The following is a 12558-nucleotide window of genomic DNA, read 5'->3' on the forward strand; positions in this document are numbered from 1 at the left end:
AACACCTTTAAATAAACAGTAGGTGAAAAGGAGGGAATTCCAACAAATCAAAGAGATCTGAAAGGAAGTGATGGATGTAGAAGGTAAACAAACAAATGAACAAGCCATATATAATAGAAGACACACAAGGAAGAAAAAAGCAGTAGAAATTTAAAAGTAATTTAAATTTAAAAAGCAAACTTTTAAGAAAATTTTTCCTGAGATAAAAAGAGATTTGATACTACTACCTAGGAAAATTAATCCAGAATGACTAATGTCAAGGTATATTCTCAAACTTCTGGACATTACAAGAAAGAAAATATCATTTGGGTATCTAGTCAAAATATCAAGTCACCTTGATGGGAAAGAAATAATTGTCTTCAGACTTTATTCCAGAAGAAATAGTGTAACATATTGAAGATATTCAAGGAAAGAAAACATCAGCCAAAGATTTTATATCCAGCTAACAGTTCACAAATGATGAACATGAAAGAAACAGAGAACACTGCTCCCATGAATTTACTGAAGAAAGGCTTTTTAGAGAATGAAAAGACATTGGCATAAAGACTGATGTGAGCATTAAGTATATATTTACTCATAAAACTATGATGGTTGTAAGAAGAGTACATGCTCAGGCAAAGAAGATATTATACAATAATTAAAAGGGAAGAAAGATAAGAGAGATAGAATATAGAATATACTTATTGAATATACTTGTTGCTAATAGGGGTAAAGGATATGTATTGCAATAAGATGCTGGTGGATAGACATGAGAGAGGAAAAGAAAGTGTTGACCGATTTCAGTACTGTTAGGGAACCATTAGAAAATAACAAAATTAAGGTGGGGTTGGAGACTGAATTATTTTAGCTTTATAAAAGTAACCATAAAAATAAAACCTTTCTAAATACCAAATCCTAAAGTCAATCCTAAAGGAAATCAGTCCTGAATATTCATTATTCATATTGGAGTCCTGAAACTCCAATACTTTGGCCACCTGATGTGAAGAACTGACTCATTGGAAAAGACCCTGATGCTGGGAAAAATTGAAGGCATGAGGAGAAGGGAACAACAGAGGATGAGATGGTTGGATGGCACACTGACTAGATGGACATGAGTTTGAGGAAGCTCCAGGAGTTGGTGATGGACCGGGAGGCCTGGTGTGCTGCAGTCCATGGGGTCACAAAGAGTTGGACACAACTGAGCAATTGAACTGAACTGAAATACCAAATACATTTGAGAGAGCAAATAAGTGAGATACAAGTGCTATAAAACACTTGCATGTGTATAACAAAACAATATGAAGTGAAAAAAATAAGGTGCAGAGAGGAGTGTATATAGTGTGCTACCATTTGAATAGAAGGCAAAATGAGGAGATATGTGTGTGTATGTACGTATACATTTGATTATTTTTGCAATTAAAGGATAAACAAGAAACTAATAAAATTGGCTATGTACAGGGTTGAAGAAAACTTCTCTGAGTTATATTTTAATATAGTTTTGACTTTTGAACCATGCTGCTGTTTTACATATGCAAAATAATACAATTAGTGCTCACTTCAGTGGCACATATACTAAAATTGAAATAATGAAGAGATGATTAGCATGGCCCCTGCACAAGGATGACATACAAACTTGTAAAGCATTTTGTAGTTTTGTTACAGATATTAATTAAGTTTACTGTGGTAATCATATCACAGTATATACATATACCAAATCATTATGCTGTACACCTTAAACTTTCAAATGTTATATATCAGTTATATGTTAATAAAACTGGAAAAAATTAAGCCCACTATCACAAAAAAATAAATCAATATATTAGGAGAACCCTAACATTGAGTATTGGAGAAGGCGATGGCACCCTGCTCCAGTACTCTTGCCTGGAAGATCCCATGGATGGAGGAGCCTGGTAGGCTGCAGTCCATGGGGTCGCAAAGAGTCAGACACGACTGAGCAACTTCACTTTCACTTTTCACTTTCATGCATTGGAGAAGGAAATGGCAACCCACTTCAGTATTCTTGCCTGGAGAATCCCAGGGACGGGGAGCCTGTTGGGCTGTAGTCTATGGGCTCACACAGAGTCAGACACGACTGAAGCGACTTAGCAGCAGCAGCAGCAACATTGAGTACAAAGAGAAACAAATGAATCTATTTCAAGGTTTAAAGGTTTTTAACAGACCTTGTTACCTTTAGTGGGCTGTATTCTAGGGATTAAAAAAAGTGCCGCAAACAATCTGGAACTTATGAGTAGGTCTATGTTTGATAAAGGTACTGAGAACAGGCATTCTGACTCTTGGGTGTACTGTAGGGAGGAGCAAGTGAGTATTAATAAATATATTGATGTTGGATTGAAAACTAGGTTCTCACTGTAAGAGAAAGGAGATAAAAATATGAACTGGAGGAAAAGAAGAAAAATCTTCTGGTGCTGGATTGGAGTTGGAAAGTGAAAGTCGCTCAGTTGTGTCTGACTCTTTGTGGCCCCATGGACTCTGTCCATAGAATTCTCCAGGCCAGAATACTGGAGTGGGTAGCCTTTCTCTTTTCCAGATGATCAACCCAGGGATTGAACCCAGATCTCCCATATTGCAGGTGGATTCTTTACCAGCTGAGCCACAAGGGAAGCCCAAGAATACTGGAGTGGGTAGCCTATCCCTTCTCCAGCAGATCTAACTGACCCAGGAATCAAACCGGGGTTTCCTGCATTGTAGGTGGATTCTTTACCAACTGAGCTATCAGGGAAGCCCAGTTGGAGTTGGGGATCAAGATAAATTCATTATTTAAAATCAAACATACTTCTTGGCTATGTCTACTGACAGGACCTAGACACCATGACACTTCAATAGCAATGAGCACTCTATAAGCACCCAATTCTTGCTTTCTATGAACTACTTTTCATTAAAAGGATTAAGGCCTTCTTGTAGAAAGGCTGATTCCAGGTCTGGAAAGTACCAAATGAACTCGGGGCTTCCTCTGCTAGAGAGCAAAGAAGTGCTCAGACATTGATGGGGTCATGTCTGAAGGACAGAGACCAGCTAGAAGGGGCTCCCTGCTTGAAGGGGGGCAACTTGAAAATTGAAAATTAGTGGTAATGAAAAATCCAAGTTCATAATAATACTCAAGAAAATTGAGTGTGAGGGGAGAGAAAGCTCTTAAATAGAATGCCAGTTAATGTAGAGGAAATAATAAAATATTTTAAAAAGTGATTTTTGTAATCACTGATATAATAGTTGATTCAGGCAAGGTTTATGAATGGCTGCTAAAACATCGGGTGAAAGCTGTTGGGAAACAAGATACCCTCAAAGTGTTATCCCACAGATTACTTATTAATTATATAAAGTTTGAAAAGATGCCTTTACAGTGGAGCATTCTGGCAGACAGCACCTTAATCAACTGTTTAAACAGCAAGACCAGTAATAGGGCACAGTGGGTTCCTGTGCCTCCTGTGATGTGCTGAGAGGGACCCAACATCACCTCTGTAGAGTTTTTGCTAAAAATCTTTACGTAAATCTAATTCTGAAGAAGCAACTGGATAATCCAAATTATGGAACATTCTATAAAAGAACTGAACTGAAAGTCAGTGACAGGAAAGACCAAAAAAAAAAAAAAAAAGCTTTTGTAGAATAAAGGGGACTAGAAAAAAGCAAAAACAAAAAATTTAGTAAGATTTTTATATCATAGAATAACAATATGTATTGAATCTACTATAATGACAACTTAGTTATATAGGACAATGTCCTTGTTTCTTAGGAGATAATTGCTGAAATACTTCAGGATGAAGTTTCATAAGCTCTCTAACTTCCTTTCAAATGGTTCAGTGAAAATAAACACCCCCAAATATATGGAAATATACAATGAACATATGTAGCATTTAGCTGCATATATAACAACTGGTGAATCTTAGGTGAGGGATATTTTGGTGTTCACTGTATTATTTCTTCAACTTTTCTGCAGGTTAAAGAGATTTCATGGAAGTTTGGAGCAGGGGAATAAACACATGGATTGGAGGTAGGTGTGTGACTCCGAGACAGTGAATCTACAGGATAGCCAGCTAGTGACCTGGGACCTGAGTGACCTGGTCTGAAAAGATGAGCTATATTGTATCAGTCAGGATCCTTTGGCTTCATGTAACAGGACACCAGAGTCAAAGTAGCTTAAACTGTAAGGATACCTAATTATCTCATGTAACAAGAAGTTTAAAGGTACATGGCTCCAGGGTTGTTAATTTGTCAGCTCAAGGATGTCAAAGGCCTCTTCTCTCTAGGTCTCTAGGTTTTACTTCATGGTTGCAAAATGGCTGCCACAGCGGCTTGATATATCATGCCCTCACATGACATATCCAAAGTGTGCAGGAAGGGGATGGACTGGCTCCTCCTTGGGCTTTGCCCTCTTATATCAAGAATAAGATTCTTTCCATAAGCTCCTCAGGAGGATTTCTTTTACATATCATCGCCCTTAACAAACCAATTCTGATTCATCACCTGGGGTTGTTCACTTGAGCAAAACTGATTGGGAGAGATGACTGTGGAATGGGCAGCTGATAGTATTTTGCCACATGAGCCAATCAGACTCTCTTGCTCAGAAATCTGAACCAAGAGACTGGCCTGCGTTTGCTGTTAGCGAATGCACCACCAGAAGTTGAGTTGAGGCTGTGGCACACAAGGCCACGAACGAGCCAAGGCCAAGGCAAGAAAAACTCCACAGAGAGAGTGAGGAAGCCATTTGATAGAGAAAGAAGGACAGAGCACACGGAGTGGAGAGGTGGGTCAGCTACCTCTCCCCCAACTGCCTGGATCCCTGATGTTTTCTGACTATGACTTGACTTCTAGATTACAGAGAATGTACTAGTTAGGACTCAGAAATAAACAAACAAAAACTGTCCTAGCACAAAAGAGGAATTATTAATAGTTACCAATGTACTTCCTACCCAAGGCAGGAAGTTGAGCCTATCCTTAGGAAGTACTAGAACCAGAAAGGGCCGGGACGAGGCACCTTCTCTCTGCCTCTTCCCTCTGGGTTTCTCTGTAGTTTATTTGATTTTATCTTTAAATTGAAATATAGTTGATTTACAATGTTGTTAGTCTCAGGTGTATGGCACAGTGATTTAGTTACACATACAAAATACACATATATCTCTATATATTCCTTTTCAGATTTTTATAGATTATTACAAAATATTGAGTAGCATTTCCTACCTATACAGTAGGTCCTTTCTGGCTATCAGTCTCATATATGGTAGTGTGTGTATGTTAATCCCTACCTTCTAATTTGTCCTGCCTCCCCCTCCCTTGTGGTTATTTCATTCTTATCTCTGCAGTAGGATGCCTGTTTCATGTTCCCCACATCATCATACATCTGCCTACATCTTCTAAATTTGAGTTAGAGATTTGTGCCCCTGAAGAACCCAGGTGGTACTCAGTCCCTGGGTCCTAGTTTCAAATTCCCAAAGGAAAGAAGCTGAGACCTAAGTTGGGTCAGATGTCCGATCTGCCTGGTCCATAGACTTTGGGGTCACAGCACGCATGCACAGGATAGGGAGGAGCAAAGGTAGGAGAAAGGGGTCATGGACTCAGGCTGGAAAGACACTCCAAAAGATTGCCACCATGATCCTCAAAACAATGGCTTTCAAGATTGAAATGGTAGGAACATGTCCCCAGGGGACATTTTGCATTGTTTGAAAACATATTTGGTCATCACAGCTTACAGGTGGGTGCTACCTGCATCTGATGAGGACAGGCCAGGGAGGTTGCCAAAATCCTAGAATGTTCTCATAACAAAGAATTATCCAGTCCAGAATGTCAGTGGCACTGAGGTTGAGGAACTCTGCCTCCCTCTTGAGTCTTTCAATCAAATTGTACCTGTACTTGAACCACAGAGCACAGAGCACCTTACCCAGGCTTGGTAAGTCATAAATCATTCTCCAGGCCATAATACTGGAGTGGGTAGCCTTTCCCCTCTCCAGGGATCTTCCCAACTCAGGGATCGAACCAGGGTCTCCTGCATCACAGGCAGATTCTTTACCAGCTGAGCCATAAGGGAAGCCCCCAAATACTGAAGCGGGTAGCCTATCCCTTGTCCAGTGGATCTTCCTGACCCATGAATCGAACCAGGGTCTCCTGCATTGCAGGCAGATTCTTTACCATCTGGCTGTCAGAGAAGCCCTGGAAAGTCATAAGTCTCAGTACCTATTTTGGAGGGGGTGGGGGCACAGATCAAATGAAAACACCATCCTGGGATTGTGTGGTTGCCGATTCTACTGCTGACTCACCTGGATTCAGGGTGCATTCTCCGTGAAGGAACCCACAAAGGCAGCAGATGCTGAGGTTCCCGCTCCGGGTAGGAGATTGTTAAAGAAGAAGGGAAGATGGAATAAGCAGAAACAGATCCACATGGAAGACAGAGCTAGAAACGCACACATACAACCTGCTTTTACAAGTGCTCAAGACATAAACAGCAGCTGTCTAGCTGGTACCTGCTCCTTCCCAAACACCATAAGGGAGAGCCTAAATCCTTAAGACCCACACAGCTGTCAGCTATGACAGGAGTGTCTTTTTTCCACACTAACTCGTCTGGCAGGAAGGTAAGGCTCCAGGCCATTGGTCAATACAACATCTGCTTTCATTTCTAAGGATCATTGTCCCTGAAATCTTTAAAAAAAAAAAAAAAATCTGTAAATGGCTCAGAGAAAAGAGGGCTTCAGGAATAAGGAGAGGAAAGAAAGTTTAAGGCAAAACATTTCCCCAAGATTCCTGATAAATCTGAGGCTGCTATTTGGCAAAGGAGGGTACGTTTTCTGGTTTCTGGTGGAAACCTAGGAAGTCAGATAACACAGGATCTTTGCTGCCCTCTACCGGTTATGATGAAGACTAGCGGGGAGTTTGAGAGGAGGATCGGCTTTTCGGTGGATTGCTTCATCCTTTCATTTAATTTTCAATACGTATTTACTGTGTGTAAGTATACTTTGCCTACACCCTGTGCCGATGGTGCTAGGGATTAGTGTAACAGTGAAAAATACACGTCCAGGTTCTGCTTTGGGATGTACATTCTAGCAAAGGAGACAGACTGTGTGTAAGTCAGCAAATAAGAAACATTTAGCATGCCATAACTACTGAAGCCTGCACGCTCTAGGGCCCAAGAGCCACAACTGCTGAAGCCTGCATGCCCTGGAGCCAGCAAGTCACAATTACTGAGTCTGCATGCTGCAACTCCTGAAGCCTGTGTGCCTAGAGCCTGTGTTCCACAAGAAAAGCCACCACAGAGAGAAGCCCACACACCACAACTAGAGAAAGCCTATGTGAAGCAACAAAGACCAGCACAGCCAAAAGTAAATAAAGCAGTATGTTCATGTTAAAAAATAAAAGAGAGAGACATTTAAAGTTTGTTCAGTGGGCTCTGAAAGCACTTAACAGGCAATTTAAGACTTGGGGAGCTGGAAGGTGACACGTGAGCTGAGACTGGAAGGTTGAGACAAAACCAGCTGAGAGAAGAGCCTAGAGCTCTGTGAGAAGACTGAGTAGTGAGTATAAACCTGCTTGCTGGGTCCCTGAACTTGGTGTGGGAGCAGGGGTCAGCATGGAGGGAAGGCCAGAGGGGAGGGGAGGGACCTGCGTCATGGAGGGACCCTGCAGTCTGCAAAGGAACTTGGATTTTCTTCTGAGTAAATCTTAGCAATAGAGGAAGCTGTTGAAGCATCGCTGTTTTTGTTTTTAAAAGATTATTCTCTCAGTAGGACCTTTTTGTCTTAGAATTTACAATAGACTTTCCCAAAAGTATCGTAAGGCTTAGGATTGGTTCAAGATGGTGGAGTAGAAGGATGTGCACTCATCTCCTTCTGTGAGAGGACCAAAATTGCAACTAGCTATTGGACAACTATAGACAGCAGGATGCTGGAATCCACCAAAAAAAGATAACCCACATCCAAAGACAAAGGAGAAACTGCACTGAGATGGTAGGAGGGGTGCAGTCATGACAAAATCAAATCCCATACCCACTGGGTGGACAACCCACACACTGGAGAATAGGAATACCAAAGAAGGTCTCCCTCTGTTGTAAAGGGTCTAGGCCCCCATCAGGTTTCTCAGCCTGGGGGTTCAGAAAGGGACTAGGAATTCCCAGGGGATGGGACTTTGAAGGCCAGTGAGATTTGATTGCAGGACTCTCAGAGGACTGAGGGGATGAGGACATCATTCTTGGAGGGTACACACAAAATCTTGTGCACATTCAGTTCAGTTCAGTCGCTCAGTCGTGTCCGACTCTGCGACTCCATGAATCACAGCACGCCAGGCCTCCCTGTCCATCACCAACTCCCGGAGTTCACCCAGATTCACATCCATTGAGTCAGTGATGCCATCCAGCCATCTCATCCTCTGTTGTCCCCTTCTCCTCCTGCCCCCAATCCCTCCCAGCATCAGAGTCTTTTCTAATGAGTCACCTCTTCACATGAGGTGGCTAAAGTACTGGAGTTTCAGCTTTAGCATCATTCCTTCCAAAGAAATCCCAGGGCTGATCTCCTTCAGAGTGGACTGGTTGGATCTCCCAGGGGAAAGGAGCAGTGATACCACAAGAGACTGAACCAGACCTCCCTGCTGGTGTTGAAGGGTCTTCTGCAGAGGCATGGGGTGGCAGTGGCTCACCACAGGGACAGGGGAACTGGCAGCAGCAGTTCTGGGAAGTGCCCATTGGTGTGGGCCCTACTGGAAGACGTCATTAGCCCTAGCTTAGGTCGCACAGAGTCAGACACAACTGAAGCAACTTAGCAGCAGCAGCAGCAGAGGCTATAGACTCCAGGGCCAAGCAACTAACAGGGAGGGAGCACAGCCCCACCCATCAGCAGACATTGGATTAAAGTTTTACTGATTGCAGCCCTGCCCACCAGAGCAACACCCAGTTTTTCCCACCACCAGTCCCTCCCATCAGGAAACTTGAACAAGCCTTTTAGATAGCCTTTTCCACTAGAGGGCAGACAAGAAGCAAGAAGAACTACAACTGAGTCTCCAGAACAAAAACATAATCAGAAAGTTAAAGTGAAAATGCAGAGGATTATGTTCCAGATGAAGGAACAAGATAAAACCCCAGAAAAACAACTGAATGAAGTGGAGATAGACGACCTTCCAGAAAAAGAATTCAGAACAATGATAGTGAAGATGATATAGGATTTTGGGGAAAAAAATGCAGAATATGCAAGAAATTTTACCGAAGAACTAAAGAGCCAACAAAGAGAGGTAAACAATACACTAGAGGAATCACTAACAGAATAATTAATGCAGAAGAACAGAGAAGTGACCTGGAAGACATAATGGTAGAAATCATTGCTGCAAAACAGAATATAGAAAAAAGAATGAAAAATAAAAAATGGAGACAGCCTAAGAGACCTCTGGAACAACACTGAATGTACCATCATCCACATTGTAGGGGTCCCAGAGAGAGGGGGGTGGGGACCTGAGAAAATATTTGGAGAGATAATAGCTGAAAACTTTCCTAACACAGGAAAGGAAGTAGTCAACCATATCCAAAAACTGCAGAGAGTTCCAGGAAGAATAAACCAAAGGAGGAACACACCAAGACACAGTAATCAAAGTGATAAAAAGAAAGATAAAATGTTAAGAGCAACAAAGGAAAAATGACAAGTAACATATAAGGGAACTCCCATAAGGTTCTCAGCTGATTTCTCAACAGAAACTCTGCAAGTCAGAAGGGAGTGGGATGATATATTTAAAGTAATGAAAGGGAAGAACTTACAGCCAAGAATAATCTACCCAGCAAAACTCTGTTCAAATTTGATGGAGAAATCAAAAGCTTTACAGACCAAAACAATTAAGAAAATGGTAATAGGATCATACATACTGATAATTACCTTAAATGTAAATGGATTAAATGCACCAACCAAAAGACATAGACTGGCTGGGTGAATACAAAAACAAGACCTGAATACATGCTGTCTACAAGAGACCCACCTCAGACCTAGGGGTACTTACAGACTGAAAGTAAGGAGATGGGAGAAGGTATTTCATGCAAATAGAAATCAAATGAAAGCTGGAGTAGCAATACTTATAGCAGAAAGTTTACAAGGTATGTACAGGAAAGAAAGAAGTGAACATCTAGAAGATCACTCTGTCTCCCAAGTTAGGGCAGGGGGCAAGATTAGGAGGCATGTGACTTCCCTTGTGGTCCAGTGGTTAAGACTTTGTCTTCCAATGCAGGGGATTGCGAGTTCAATCCCTGGAGGGGAGCTGAAATCCCACATGCCTCAGGGCTAAAAAAACAAATCATAGAACAGAAGCAATATTGTAACAAATTCAAAGAAGCCTTAACAAATTATTTTTTAATCTTAAAAAAAAAAAAAAAAAAAGACTAGGAGGCAGAGCTAGGTGGGGGCTGTGTGGGAGGCAGGCTGGACCAGAGTGGTGCCCTGGCGATGGGCAGAAATGGATGGACAGGAGGTGCCTTTGGGATTTGCAGCTTCAGGACCAGCTGATGAGTTGGAGGTGGCAGAGGATGACTGACAGCTGCCGGGGCTAGGAGGACAAACCAATCAGCCGTGACACGCAATAGAAGAAATGTGGCACCTGTGGGCTCTGTTGTGGGCGCTCTGTGGGCCAGGGGCCCAGAGCCATTACTTGCGTGTCTTTGCTCTTTCCTTCTGCTTGGCCTGGGTGATTATACCTGACAGGTCTCAGGGAGGCAGCCCTCATAAAAATGGCTGTAAAGCCTTTTGCTAATATGCCGCCTCCCATAAATGTCAGGTGATGAGAATTACAGCCCCGCAGGCTCATCAAAGAGCAGGCCGTGGCTTGAGGAAGCCACAGCGACTGTGAGGGCACCGAACTGTCTTTCCCAGCTGTATTTTAGTGTCGGGGAAAATGTGACCGGAGGAAGTGGAGTGCAAGCTGAAGGCAAAGTGGCTCAGAGCCTTTCTTGGAAGTTGTAATTATCAAATCTGTTCTGCAAAGCTCCTCTTCCCTTTGCCCAGGGCTTCTGCAAGGTGAAGGGGAGCACCATCTTCACTTGTACTAACTCAGCCAGGAGGAGTGGGAGTGTTAGGGAACCTGGCCTGGGGCAGCCTCTCATTCTGGCAGTAAACAACATACTGTTTCCCACCTCTTCCAAGCCTTGACCCACCTGTCAGCTAATTAAGACCCAGCACCCAGGAGTGTTTCCCTGCTCACCAGCTGTCTGGCGGCCCTTTAATGCACCCCATATGTCTCAGCCCCAACCCCAACCCCCTTTCTTTCTCCCCTTTTGTGTGTCTTTCTGTAATAGGCACTCAACATACAGCTAAAAATCACTGGGATAATATGATAAAACATGGCATTATGCTGGGGTCCTGGAAACTGGGCTGGGGGTGGCAGGGAGTGAAGAAATATGATATGAAAAAGTCCCGGTTCAGAAGTTACTCATCTCACTGACTGCCAGCTGGATGAGTAACTTCAAGAGCAAAAGTAGAACACTCACAAATAATGGTGGCTAGCATCCATTCTGAGAGCAAGACTGCAAGTCAGGTACCTGCCACGGGCATTGTCTCAGGGGGTCCTCCTGATAACACTCACGAGGTTAGTGCTGTTGACATTCTTACTTTCAGAGGAGGACGCTGAAGCTTGGGAGGTGGTGACTTTTGCAGGGTGAGAGCTTTTGAGTGCTGGAACCCTCTTTCAACCCAAGTCTACCTGACCCTGATGCCTGTGCACTACTGTATCTCTGGCCCATCAGTTAGGTTAACAGATTACTCATAGCATGGGGGATATTCGACATGCGCTCTCATTAGGAGGCCACACTACCTTTTGTTTTTCCCAAACTTCTCTTGTATACATGTGTGCACTGAATACACACACACAAGCACCTTGATCCATACCCTCATCCTGACCCTAATTCTTTGGATGCCAGTGGCATTTTTTTTTAATTTTATTTTATTTTTAAACTTTACATAATTGTATTAGTTTTGCGAAATATCAAAATGAATCTGCCACAGGTATACATGCATTCCCCATCCTGAGCCCTCCTCCCTCCTCCCTCCCCATACCATCCCTCTGGGTCATCCCAGTGCACTAGCCCCAAGCATCCAGTATCGTGCATCGAACCTGGACTGGCAACTTGTTTCTTACACGATATTTTACATGTTTCAATGTCATTCTCCCAAATCTTCCCACCCTCTCCCTCTCCCACAGAGTCCATAAGACTGTTTTATACATCAGTGTCTCTTTTGCTGTCTCGTACACCAGGTTATTGTTACCATCTTTCTAAATTTATTTACTTAGCGGTGCCATTCATAGCTGCAGCATGCTGGATCTTCAATCTTTAGTTGGGGCATGTGGAATCCTTAGTTGGGGCATTCGGGATCTTTTCATTTCAGCACTCGGGCTCTAGTTCTCTGATCAGGGATGGAACCCAATCCCCTGCATTGGGAGCATGGAGTCTTAGCTATGGGCCACCAGGGAAGTTCTCCTAATGGCATTTTGACATTGAATCAAAATTATACCAACACTGTTATATGTTCATTGAGAAAGCATTTTCAGGAAGAAAAATCCAGTGTATAATAAACTCCAATAAATAATCACCCCCAAACACCAATACATTTCTGGAATAGT

The 12558-nt window shown here is 42.7% G+C and overlaps 1 non-coding gene across 1 annotated transcript; it reads left to right on the forward strand.

Annotated features, from left to right (window-relative positions):
- The first annotated feature begins 1527 nt into the window (after positions 1-1527).
- On the forward strand, positions 1528-1634 carry LOC112447573 (U6 spliceosomal RNA). Its single transcript, XR_003035773.1, has one exon. It is a non-coding gene; the product is annotated as a U6 spliceosomal RNA (small nuclear RNA).
- The last annotated feature ends 10924 nt before the right edge of the window (positions 1635-12558 follow it).

The sequence above is a fragment of the Bos taurus genome, chromosome 7 (genome assembly GCF_002263795.3).
Source record: "Bos taurus isolate L1 Dominette 01449 registration number 42190680 breed Hereford chromosome 7, ARS-UCD2.0, whole genome shotgun sequence".
Classification (NCBI taxonomy): Eukaryota; Metazoa; Chordata; class Mammalia; order Artiodactyla; family Bovidae; genus Bos; species Bos taurus.